Consider the following 11,888-nt stretch of genomic DNA (forward strand, 5'->3'; position numbering starts at 1 on the left):
TCCACCAAAAAGTGAGGGGGAACACAAACAACATATTAACTCATTTCTAATTGTGCTCACTATTTGGACCTCATTTTGGTCAGCATAATTTGCGTTGCTCAGCGGGTGAGACATCTTGAAAACGAAATATGTGGTTCGAGAATCCCCTCCGGCTCATTTACCTGAGTGTTTTTGTGACTCACAAATAAGACGGCATAACAATCGACTTTATAACAAGCTTTACCTCATTACATCAATGCAGTCAGGCTCAAAACTCAATGCTCAGGTCAGTACTGTGTTCAAGGGCCTCCTCCAGAAAAATAACCCAGTCTAGCAGCAGTCTTTTGGGAAAAGCCTTCATCTCTCACCCTGTGGGAAACAATGAAAGCTGAAATGAGACAAAAATCAAAGTAGTCATCTTCCCAGACCTGCTCTTCAACTCAAGAGCAGAATGAGTCCTGACAAAAACGATTGAACTGGGTAAAATGTGTCTTTCTGTATTACTTGTGACTGTCAGATATTTCTGACCTGTAATGAATTCATTTTAATATTATTTGTCATTAAGATACTGCAGTGCGCCGGCAATAATTAAACCTGCTGGAACATGGGAAAGAAACCGAACCGAGGAAATAAAGGAAATCCCATTTTAAACCATATTGATTCCATTTTATGAATCATTTCAAATTCCCCAGAAACAAACCCTCAGATGCACTCTTTCTGAAGCCATGTTTCACAGCTTATTTTATACTTGCAGTTTTTTTAAGAGCTGGGAAGGGGAAGGAAGAGGCAGATCTTTTCTGGGAATGAAAACAAGCCACGAGACGCGTTTCCATTCTCTTATAGCTCAAATCGAAATAATAAAATGAAGCCAATGGAAACACGTCCATTTTTCTCGCATGAGGTGGTTTTTCTAGGCAGTTCGAAAAAGGAATAGTTCACACAACTACAAACTGTTTTCACATGTATAGGTCAAAGTCGATCATTCAAGATGACATGGTATGTTTGCACAGAAGATGAGGCTGCTGCTTCATCCAAAATCGAATACTTCCCTACTGTAGAGTATGCGAAAAACAGTACAGCAACAGAGTAGTAGGCCTATGTTCGAACATACCCTGCGTCCCAATTCGCATACTATCCATACTAAATAGTATTCCAAAATAGAATTAGTATGTCCCAAATCATAGTATGCTAAAAAGAGTATTCCAAAGATACCCGGATGGTTTACTATTTCCGGTCAGAATTCGAAGTGCGGATTGATGAACACTCTAATGGCTGATATTGCCCAATAGTATTCGAAAACCATATGCGAAAAGTCCCCGGATGACTCTTTCCGGTGAGATTCTGAAGTGTGCATTCAATAGACACTTTACTATCCCCTGAGGCCACGGGAGAGGTTTTATGAAAGGAGCTGGCACTGGTAGGTCACAATGACAAAATGGTGGATGTAGTACATCCTGATTACATTCATACTGAACGTAATATTTTAACGGTTGCAAAGTAAGTTCAAATTAAAATGTAATACCTACTCATTAAGCGATTTCAGACGCAGCTTGTGTTCTTTATTAAACTCGATGAAGACAAAATTATTACAGGAATACTGGATTCTAAACAAAGAAATGCCACAATTTATCAAGACCTCAAAGCAGATATGAGGGAGAAACACCCAAAAACACCTTATACTTGGGCCATTTCCAAGTATAGGGGCTTTCCATGCCATTAATGCTTGGATAACACACTTAGGTCTTCTTCGATCAAAAATAATGTATAGTGCGGTGACTGTGATATGTAAACTCACCAATCCATCAAGTGGTACTCATTGCAGAGTCAAATGACGTCCAGCTCCTTCTCTCTGGAGGTCCAATGGGGTGGGAATAGTACAGCTCCACCTCTTTGGATGTCTAATGGGGTGCCAGGATAGGGTTGCGAGTAGGGTTAGGGTGTGGTTATGATTTTTGGAAAGACTTATCACGAGAAGAAAAATGATGTAGTCGTATAACACCGGTCAATGGAAATGCTGTAATTTCGCAATAGTTGTTTTTATTTTTTTAACGACATTTGTGACCCTGGACCATAAAACCATTAAACGTCATAACGGTCAATTTCTTTTAGAAACAATAACAAGTTTTGCGCAAATCTGTAATGGAAGCACAGCTACTATCAGTTAAGCAATACTTTCAGTTATAGGCTAGTATTGCACTTTTTATGTTAAGCAAATATTTATTGTAATCACTATCATAATCACAATCACATGAATGTATAGTCTACAACAGTTCAATAAACAAGAAGCTACATAAATAACATTTTATAGACAATTACCTTATATAATTTTACCCCAAATATAAGGACCAGATACACCCCCAGTTTCACAGAGAAGGCCCAGTCTCTATGGAAGCAGACTGCATGCTTGATTGAACTGTTTTAACTGAAATCTTAAAATATGTCAGTGCCATTATTTCATCTCAAGATGCATGCCAGTAATGTTTTTTTTCTTTTTTCTAGGGCACGTTTATAAAATATATAAATGTTGTAATTGAACTAAGGTCTAATCCTGGCTTAATCTAAGCCCTATCTGTGAAACCAGGCCATAGAGTCTTAAATCGACAGTTTATTAATTACATAAAAAATAGGCTATCCCATCGTTCCAATAAAGCCGTAAATATCAAAATACATCTTCTGATTTATTAAAAATATGATTTAATATAAGCTCTCAATTCTATATCTAAAACATACCACAAACTGTTTTACAATCCTTATTCATGTCTTCCTGTGCCCTAAGGCCAGGAATTGACAAGAACGGCTGTCCATTATAAATGAGCGTATAGAAAACTGGGTCAGTGAACAGAAGGTGAAGGATTCCATACATATTGTGGTCACGTGATGAACTATCACCTTGTTCAAATCTATCTATCTATATACAGATGTGGACAGAATTGCTTGTACCCTTGGTAAATATGAACAAAAAAGCCTATGAAAATAAATCTGCATAAAATAATCACAATAATCTAACCTTTAGAACCCTAAGAATGTAAAATAGTGGGGAATGGGGAATACATGTTTTTAGCTAATACACATTGAACACAATTAATGGTACCCTTTTACCGATATATCCAATACCTCCTTTTGCAAAGATAACAGCTGTGAGTCTTCTTCTGTGATGCCTGATGCGTTTAGAGAACACCTGACAAGAGTTTAGAGACCATTCCTCCTTACAGAATCTCTCCAGATCCTTCAGATTCCCAGCTCTATGTTGGTGTTTCTTCTATTCAGTTCACCCCACTTGTCTTCTATATGGGTTCAGGTCAGGGAACTGGGACAGCCATGGCAGAAGCTTCATTTTGTGCTCAGGGATACATTTGTGTGTTGATTTTGATTCTTGCTTTGGGTCATTATCCTGATGGAAGATCCAACCACAGCCCATTATCAAGCGTATAGCGTTAGTTCTGGTAGGTCACGTTAGTCAAGCTTGCGTCAGCTGATACACGTCTACCTAATGTCTATCACAGCATACGCTCCTTAATTATTATCAGCAGCTATCACGTTTCTCCAGAGCTCATTTCCCCTTCTCCATCCCCAGCTCCTGCTCTCGTCAGTCAGGATTTGGCATTCTGACTCCCCTTGAATCAGACTAAGTTCCTGAATTATGTTGTACATTAAATATTGACATTAATGATATCTGCAGTACATCATGTTGGTTCTGTTCTATTCACCCTAAGGGAGGTTATTGCTGCTCTCCCTGCTCTTATCCATGCTAGGCTGCACGGATGCACAGGGAGATCTTGCCCAGAACAGAAACATACCACTAATCCAAACGGTAAGCTAATTGTCAATCATCATTGACAATAGTGGTCTTGGCAGAAATAAGATTTCTAGCAGAGGCCATCAGGTTTAGATTTGTTTTTAATCTGTTGGTGTTTGCTAGAATCCTGATCCCCCAAAAAGATGTCCAGGACCTCCAGCACAAAAAAAATATATATATATATATAGACCCCGAGCATCAAAGATCCAGCAGTATATTTTAACCGTGGGCTTGGAGAACTTTTATCCCTGTTTGCATCAAAGTTTCATCTAACCACAGAATCAGGTCCCTTTTGAATTTTCAGTCATTTCTGAATATGCTGAAGGGTTTTTTTGGATGAGGATTTTTCTAGCCTAGAAATCTAGATGCACCCCAGCGGCAGCAAATCTAATCTGCAGCGAGTGTCATCTAGCAACTCTCAATACCTTCTGATCTGTAAAAAAACAAACTCTGGTCGGGCCAATCACATCGTGTATAGAGTCGGTGGGCGGGGCTTAACATAATGATGGCAGAGTTGCATTTGCGTGCTTCTAAACACAAAAGCTGGCAAACGGCGGTCTTTCGAATCAGCTTTGACCGCGACTCTGGAAGACTTGGAGCTTTTTTCTGAGAAAAGAACAAAGAACGGCACTGAAGTCATTCTTAAAAAGGGAAGATGTGTTCGAAGTTTTGCAATCCGGATACGGTGAATGTTTAATCTATCAATGGGCTCCGCTTCACGCTGCTCTGGTTGGTTGTAGCGCTGGTAGCGCCATCCAATTGCATGCAGAGGGAGGCTTGTCAGGCTAGGATTTTTCTTGAAACCCTCCCAAAAAACTTGTGGTCTTGTAGGTTTTTTTTCTTTTTTTAGGCTTTCTGGCCCCAAGACTCAACTAATCTCAGCAATTCTCCATCTGTGATCCTTGGAGAGTCTTTGGCCACTCAAACCTTCCTCATACTTCCTCATGCATTAGTACTAGGAATGCAACTAACCGATAATCGATAATGAAAATTACTGACAGTCTGGTCTGCCATATGTGCAGGAATATATCCGGCATCCAAGCCACTGAGGACACCGTGGTTAAATTTATGTCATATCCTGAACAAGTAAGGATGGCACTTCATATTTTGTGAATGTTTGCTAGAATGAACAACAAATATCTGACAGTAAACTGATGCCTCATTCTATTTATGAAATGAAGGACAAATGCTTTGCAGCGGTCGCTTTGTCACTTCCAGTGTAGACAGCTTCTAGCTGTAGCGGCGTGACGCATCACCGGTCGCGTCCGGTGTTGACGCGGTGTAACAAATGTATCCACTAACCATTCAAAAACACGCAGTCTAAAAGTTGCAACCTCTTCCTGAGTCTCTCCATTAATGTCCGACTCCGGTTCAAACATACAAGTCTGCGCTCCACAGCTGGTTATTTCTGACATCTTGGCTGAGTGAGATTCGCCTGTTTTGTTGTTTACTGAGTATCTGAAGCTTGTGTAAAGGATCTTCTGGAAGAGGGGCGGGGAGCAGCAGCTCATTTGCATTTTAAGGGACACGCAAAACCGGCACGCTTTTGTACACACAAATATCTGAGAGAAATTTTAAGTGGAAACTTCAGACATTCTGGGGACACCAAATATTTATTTCATCTAATGAAAAGGGGCATAATATGTCCCCTTCAATAGTGGCCATAGTGTAACAACATATATAGTATAAATATATGTTATTTTTTACTACAATTAAATATATATATATATATATATATATATATATATATATATATATATATATATATATATATATATATATATATATATATATATATAAAATTTATTTTTTATTTTTTTATGAAATCTCAAAAGTATTAACGATGCAGATTTAGTTCCACAGCCTTTTTTGTTCATATTCACATCTGTTCACAATACCCATCCATCCAGCTGTTGCCATTATATTCCTAAACTGGGGGCCACAATAAATCCTGTATTTTTATAACATCAGGTATGAGTATCACACTTCCAATTAAATCAACCCCTGACTCCTTTTTCCAGCAGCTAAAAAGGTACATTTAAAATAGCAGACAAACACTCATGCCCTACCGTGACCCGTCCTGTTATAAAGGGATGAAAGAGAGAGAGAGGAAGAAATGAGGAAGATGGATTAATTACCACAGTCACTTTCCACTGTTTGTCCAGGGGAATCTCTATAGGAATGTGGGTCCACCCAGACCCCTGCTGCTCTCTCCATCTGTTCAGCACAGCTCACTCCCTCAACAGTAGGCATATCAAAAGGTGCCTCGTTTCTGATGTGCCATAATTTCAGGGAGAGTAGAGTGTCAAGGATGTGGGGAGGTTGTCTTCTGGCTGCAAGATCAATCATTTCGGTACCATTCGCTTTACTGTTGCATTGTTTATTTATTTCATATTTTAATTTAATGCTCCCCCCCCCCCCCCCCCCCGCAATAGAGAGCGTTATAATGTCTCAAACGGTTTTAAAAGCCGGATTCAGTCAGTCGTCAGTTTAATTGCACCTTCCGCGCGCAATTCACAGAAGGGATGAGATCAGGAGATGGCAGTCTGACAAATGGGCACACATTTATTTTCTGCTAACTTTCCTGAACTGTACCAGCGAGTCCTGTAAAGATGTGGTGCGAATTTGCTTTATGAACCCGCATATGAAAGTCATTTTCAAGTATTTGCAGAATGTCACTTTAGATAAAAACTTGTGGGGACACGGTGATACAAATCTGCAGAATCTGAAAATGAGACATTCGAACTGCAGGTGGCCTCCAAAGATGACTGAACGTGGTGACACTACAAGGTGACATATTTCCAGGTCATTGCTTTGATGAAGTAGTAGGGGGAAACTAAGGTGTTGATCATAACCCCAGCAGAAACTATCTATTTTATGGAAAGTTGTTCTCTAAGCGACTATGTATAGCCTATTGATTACGGTCTGAAAAAAAAAGGAGACAGATTCAAGTCATATCGGCAAATATTCACAAGATGTAGAGCTCATAATCTAACATCCCATGATGTGTAATGAGCAGGCTTTCCTAAAAAAAGATTTTGTGACAGCATCTCTATTTATCTCAAGTTAAAATGTAATGCTAATTTGGAATTCTCCATGCAAATTAAAAAAGAGTTAAATAATTCAATGTGAATAAAACTATTTGCAGTTCGCCCTTGTGAATCCTCTGTGCGAACTTTTTTTCAGTACGTACATGATTGATGGACCTCTATGTGCCAGCTGAATGAGGACTTTTGATCATTTGGAACAGAAATAGGAACATTTGCACACATGAATGATCAGACTGAAAGGAGACCCCCCTTCCTTTTTAAGTACATACACCGGGAGCGAAATGTTTTTCCACATCATTTTAACCTAAATCACTAGAATAATGAATTTTACAATCCACTGCCTTTTCCCTCTTCCTTCTAACAGTGTGCTATCACTGACTGGCAAGCCGAAATCTCTCGGGATTGCAGTACTTTGTTTAATAAATGTAGCATATAATAGAATCACAATCTATATTGAGATGCACAATTTAAAGTATACAACATCGGGTTAATATTCATGATCTTCAAGATGATGGTATTAAATATTTATAATATTTTGAATATCGTAGAATATCATCAGTATTCAGAGAAGTAAGTCAAGCGAGCCCGAGCAGTAATCACCTGGCTGAGAGGTTTAGGTTATAACTTTATGATAACAGAATAGGTAATTTAGCAGTTCTTTGTCATTCCCTGTGGTCATTATATGCAATGTATTAAAAGGAGCTCTAACCGAAGGTGATGTGGGTTTTGGCGTAAATGTATTTGAAAAAAAAAATGAATGCAGTTATTGGAGAAGACAGTGAGCAGCTTGAAAAGATTAACAATTTGATGCGGATTCTGTCATAATAGGACATTGGTAAATGTGTTGTCTTGAATGCAGGGTGGCCCGGGTTAACAACATGGCACCTTTGTCGTCACGTTATCAGTGAACCTGCGAACAAACGAATGCAGCTGAGATAACACTAATTCACAGAGGACACTTCGAATGGTATCCTAAAAACAATACCAGCGCAGGCACGCTAGTAAGAGAGCTGACTATGAATTGTGTGCTTGGTAGAAGGGAGAAAGTCGGGCCTTATTATGATGCAAGCATCAATTTGTGTTTTGATAAAAGAATTAGTGCTATAGCAGGAGGACAAAAGTACCAAATCAAGTCTTATCCCTGACGCTTGTTTTCATATGAGCGAGGTGTGATCACAGAAAGCATGTTGAATATGAAACATTCAAAAACTCCATTCAAAGACCATCCCAGAGGGCACATAACTGTCTGTGTCATCTATGAGTGTCTTTGAGTCTAAGACGCCGAGGTCCCCCTGCAGAGGTAAAAGAAAACCTGGTTGAAACGCACCAGCTGCATTTAAATGAAGCCAAAGTAAGGAAATCAATTCAGGTGGTAAACTGAATTTACCACATGGAAACACCGGCATACATTTAAATTGGCAAGTAAACTTCAGTGCATCTCCTGAACCGGCTCAGTGAAGATGAAATGGACTCCAACCGGGTCTTCAAATATAGCACTATATGGCTATTTACTTATGCTCTGCTTGTGTGTCTGCAGATATTGGGCCCTTACCACAGGGACCCCACTGGAATTGGATAGCATTTCTCTTCACACAAACATGTTCACCTCCATTGCTTCTGCTCCACAGTGGCTCGCAGAAATTGTCAGGCACTACAAATAAAAGCACGCGCTTATGTGGCAAGAGAAGCGGTGGACAAAAACAACATGGGTGGATAAAGAGTTCTCCTGAATGTGAGGTGCGAATCGTCAATGTGCCCACCTTTAAACGGCATTCAGCATGCCTGGAGGCCTTTTATCTGGCCTGTCTGCCTTGCCCCATCACTTCTCATTATCTTCTGCTGAATATCACAATCTAGCCAATTCCAGACTGAATAAGTTGCTTCCTGCCTTCTCCTAGGGTTTATTTGCCAGCCACAGGAGCGAGAAGGAAAGAGCCTAGATATTGCTGGTCATTTCCTGAACTACTCCGAGCTCTCAGATGTATTTTATTTCCTGTTTTAATGAGCCCCTTGACAACTACCGCTAAAAATGCTTGCAGTGTGAGCTCTGGCTTGGTCACGGTGTATCTCTGTTTACAGAGGAAAGCGAACTACTAATCAAAGATGTGATCTTGCAATGATAGCTACTTCAGTTTTTTTTTTTTTCGACCAATAAGGCCTATCGATCTGAATTAGCTATGATCAGGCCGCACAAAAGACCTCTGAAAGAATCTGAATAGACTGCTGGAGGGCAGTCCTTCTTGTCTTTGAATGTGAGAAGGTCACCACATTCATATGAATATATTGATCTTTGCAAAATCTGTGACATGACCTCTTTAAATAGCTTCCTTCTCCATATTCACAGAGTGCCAATGTTGGAAGAAATGCAAGACAGTGAATAGCAGTTCAAATCGTGTGGTCACTCACGTAAGTGAAATTTCCAACCTGATCTCATGAGAAAAGGCAATGGAGATATTGTATTAATTTGTATTATGTGAATCATACTAAAATGTACAATTATTCAGAAAAATATTAAGCATGAAGGTCCACCCCACCCCCAAACGTAAGCAGATCACAATTAGACCGTGCTAATGAGATCATAGGAATTCATATGAATTAGCCACCAATGTGCTAAAATGAAAAATAGCACATAGCAACTGGAACCCATTACAAAATCTAAGTTGTAAAAACGTTTTGCCCTCATGAAATTACAGCATTTTGCATGCAAAAATTAATCGAACAGCAGTTAATGTGCCTGCACCTTAACGTCCCCCTGTAGTCAGTAACTCTATCCCTTAAAACTCATCTTTGATCACCAAAATTACATATTTAAACGTTTTTCCTTGGGGGGGAGCTCATGCCTTAAAATAGCTTGAATGTGACTACATCATTGCCTCTTTTAGTATGAATATGCAAACTAGCCCTGTCTCCACTCACTCACACCAGAGACTCACTTTGACATGAGTACATCATTGGCTGATGAATTTGTTGGTGTCTTAAACATGGTTTGGTTTGGGAGTAGTTCAGGAACAGGGCTTGTCTTAAAGCATATTTAAAAACACCATAAGCAACATTTGTCATCGATACAAAAAAAAGTAGCAGTTCTGGAAAATGGGTGCGCCGTAGACTATGGCTTCCTGATGGTTTCACTCTTAATTCTTCACTTTAAATATTTTGCAGTTAACGTGTGTCTCCTTCTTTGCCACATGTTTTTCCTGGTGTCCCAATGAGCATTTCGTGTCCAAATTATGGTCATGCCTTCACTGTAATTTTTAATATTGCATTAGTATTGTATCCTTCTCATGGGCATTTAATCATTTTTTACTTCTTAGTTTCTCTTTTTTTTGGCTCATTTTATCTTTAAAAGAAAATGTGCCTAATAATTCTCCACACTAGGTTTTTTTTCCATTTCTCGCCTTCATTAACAATTGTATAGCTATTACTTATAAATTGTTTAATTCAAAATTAAAAGTAGTTATCAGGATTAATGTGGTTTGGAATTGGTCAAATGGGCCTGGGAAAAAAATATGATCAGAAAATCAATAAAATCCTAGTAGACTAAAACCTAATAGTTCTGCACACAGTGTGTGTGTGTGTGTGTGTGTGTGTGTGTGTGTGTGTGTGTGTGTGTGTGTGTGTGTGTGTGTGTGTGTGTGTGTGTGTGTGTGTGTGTGTGTGTATACTCACTTTGCTCCAGGGACAGAGGGGCTGTGCTTGGGGTTAGTTTAGCTCGAGGGTGAAGAGAAGTGTTTCCACTGTGAGAGATCAGAGCATTGCATAAAGACCTCCGGAAAAACTAAGTTTAATGCATCATTGAAAATAAACAACCTGGCTGTCTCACAACTTTTACACATTACCTATGAGGGAACTCTGAGGCTGATTGGCTGCTGTTTTCAAGACCTGTTGGAGATGAAATGGTGAAGTTAATGAAACATTCATCTGCATACACTGTAAAAATAGTTTTCAGGTAACAAAATATAGAAACATTTAAATGAACAGGTTTTATTCAAACCAAAATATTATTTAATATGATTGGACGGATCAGCCTGATAATTTGGAATTATGGAAAAATAAATTGACATTGTTTAATTTATGTTTTTGAAATGTAGTTAAATAGCAAATTTAAACTATTTGTGTGTGTGTGGTGTGTGTGTGTGTGTGTGTGTGTGTGTGTGTGTGTGTATTTTTGTTTTTTTTATATGAGGACACAAATGTGTATAATGACATGGGTATGACATAGGTATTACAAAGAGAGGGTTAAATATGAGGACTATGGAAATAATAAGCCTATGGAATGTCCCCACATTTCACAAAAATGTGTGTGTGTGTGTGTGTGTGTGTGTGTGTGTGTGTGTGTGTGTGTGTATGTGTATGTGTATGTGTTGTGTATGTATGTATGTATGTATGTATGTATGTATATATGTATATATATATATATATATATATATATATATATATATATATATATATATATATATATATATATATATACATATACACACATCTAATACAAAAAGATTGTCTGTGTATATATATATATATATATATATATATATATATATATATATATATATATATATATATATATATATATATATATATATATATACACACAGAATAGCATTCTGTCATAAGCATACTGAAATGCTTTGCTTTGTATTCACCAAGACCTTATAGGATGCTTCTTGTTCCAGTATTGTATTACTACGGACATTCAGCTTGAGGCAATGGATCTAAATTGCATTTAGGCTGAGCTCTGATAAAGCTGTTCTAGGTCTAAGTGCACTGTGGGTAGTCTACCTTTCCATGTGAGAGGGTCAGGCAGATTAAAACCTGCTTTGAAAATCCCAGTCTTCCGCAGCCCTATCTGCAGGGGAAACTCAGCCTCTCTGATCACTGGCTTTAAATGAGATGTAAAATTAACTTCCAGGCCGGCATATGAAGGTCAGACTCTTGAAGTGTTCTTTAAGTGAAACACTGTCTATTTTCATTGGAAAGATTCCCCTGGGCATGTGTTGTAATTTAGAGAAGGAACCTGACAGTGTAGTTTTTAGAATTGTATTGCAGCATTTGTCAAAAAGCTA

General features: G+C 38.6%; 1 long non-coding RNA gene across 1 annotated transcript; it reads right to left on the reverse strand.

Annotated features, from left to right (window-relative positions):
* Nucleotides 1–236: 236 nt before the first annotated feature.
* On the reverse strand, nt 237–6,039 carry LOC137094550 (uncharacterized). Its single transcript, XR_010908675.1, has 3 exons — nt 5,914–6,039; nt 1,775–1,877; nt 237–348 (listed from the first exon to the last, which is right to left on the reverse strand). It is a non-coding gene; the product is annotated as an uncharacterized lncRNA (long non-coding RNA).
* Between the last annotated feature and the right edge of the window lie 5,849 nt (nt 6,040–11,888).

This window comes from Pseudorasbora parva, chromosome 12 (genome assembly GCF_024679245.1).
Source record: "Pseudorasbora parva isolate DD20220531a chromosome 12, ASM2467924v1, whole genome shotgun sequence".
NCBI lineage: Eukaryota > Metazoa > Chordata > Actinopteri > Cypriniformes > Gobionidae > Pseudorasbora > Pseudorasbora parva.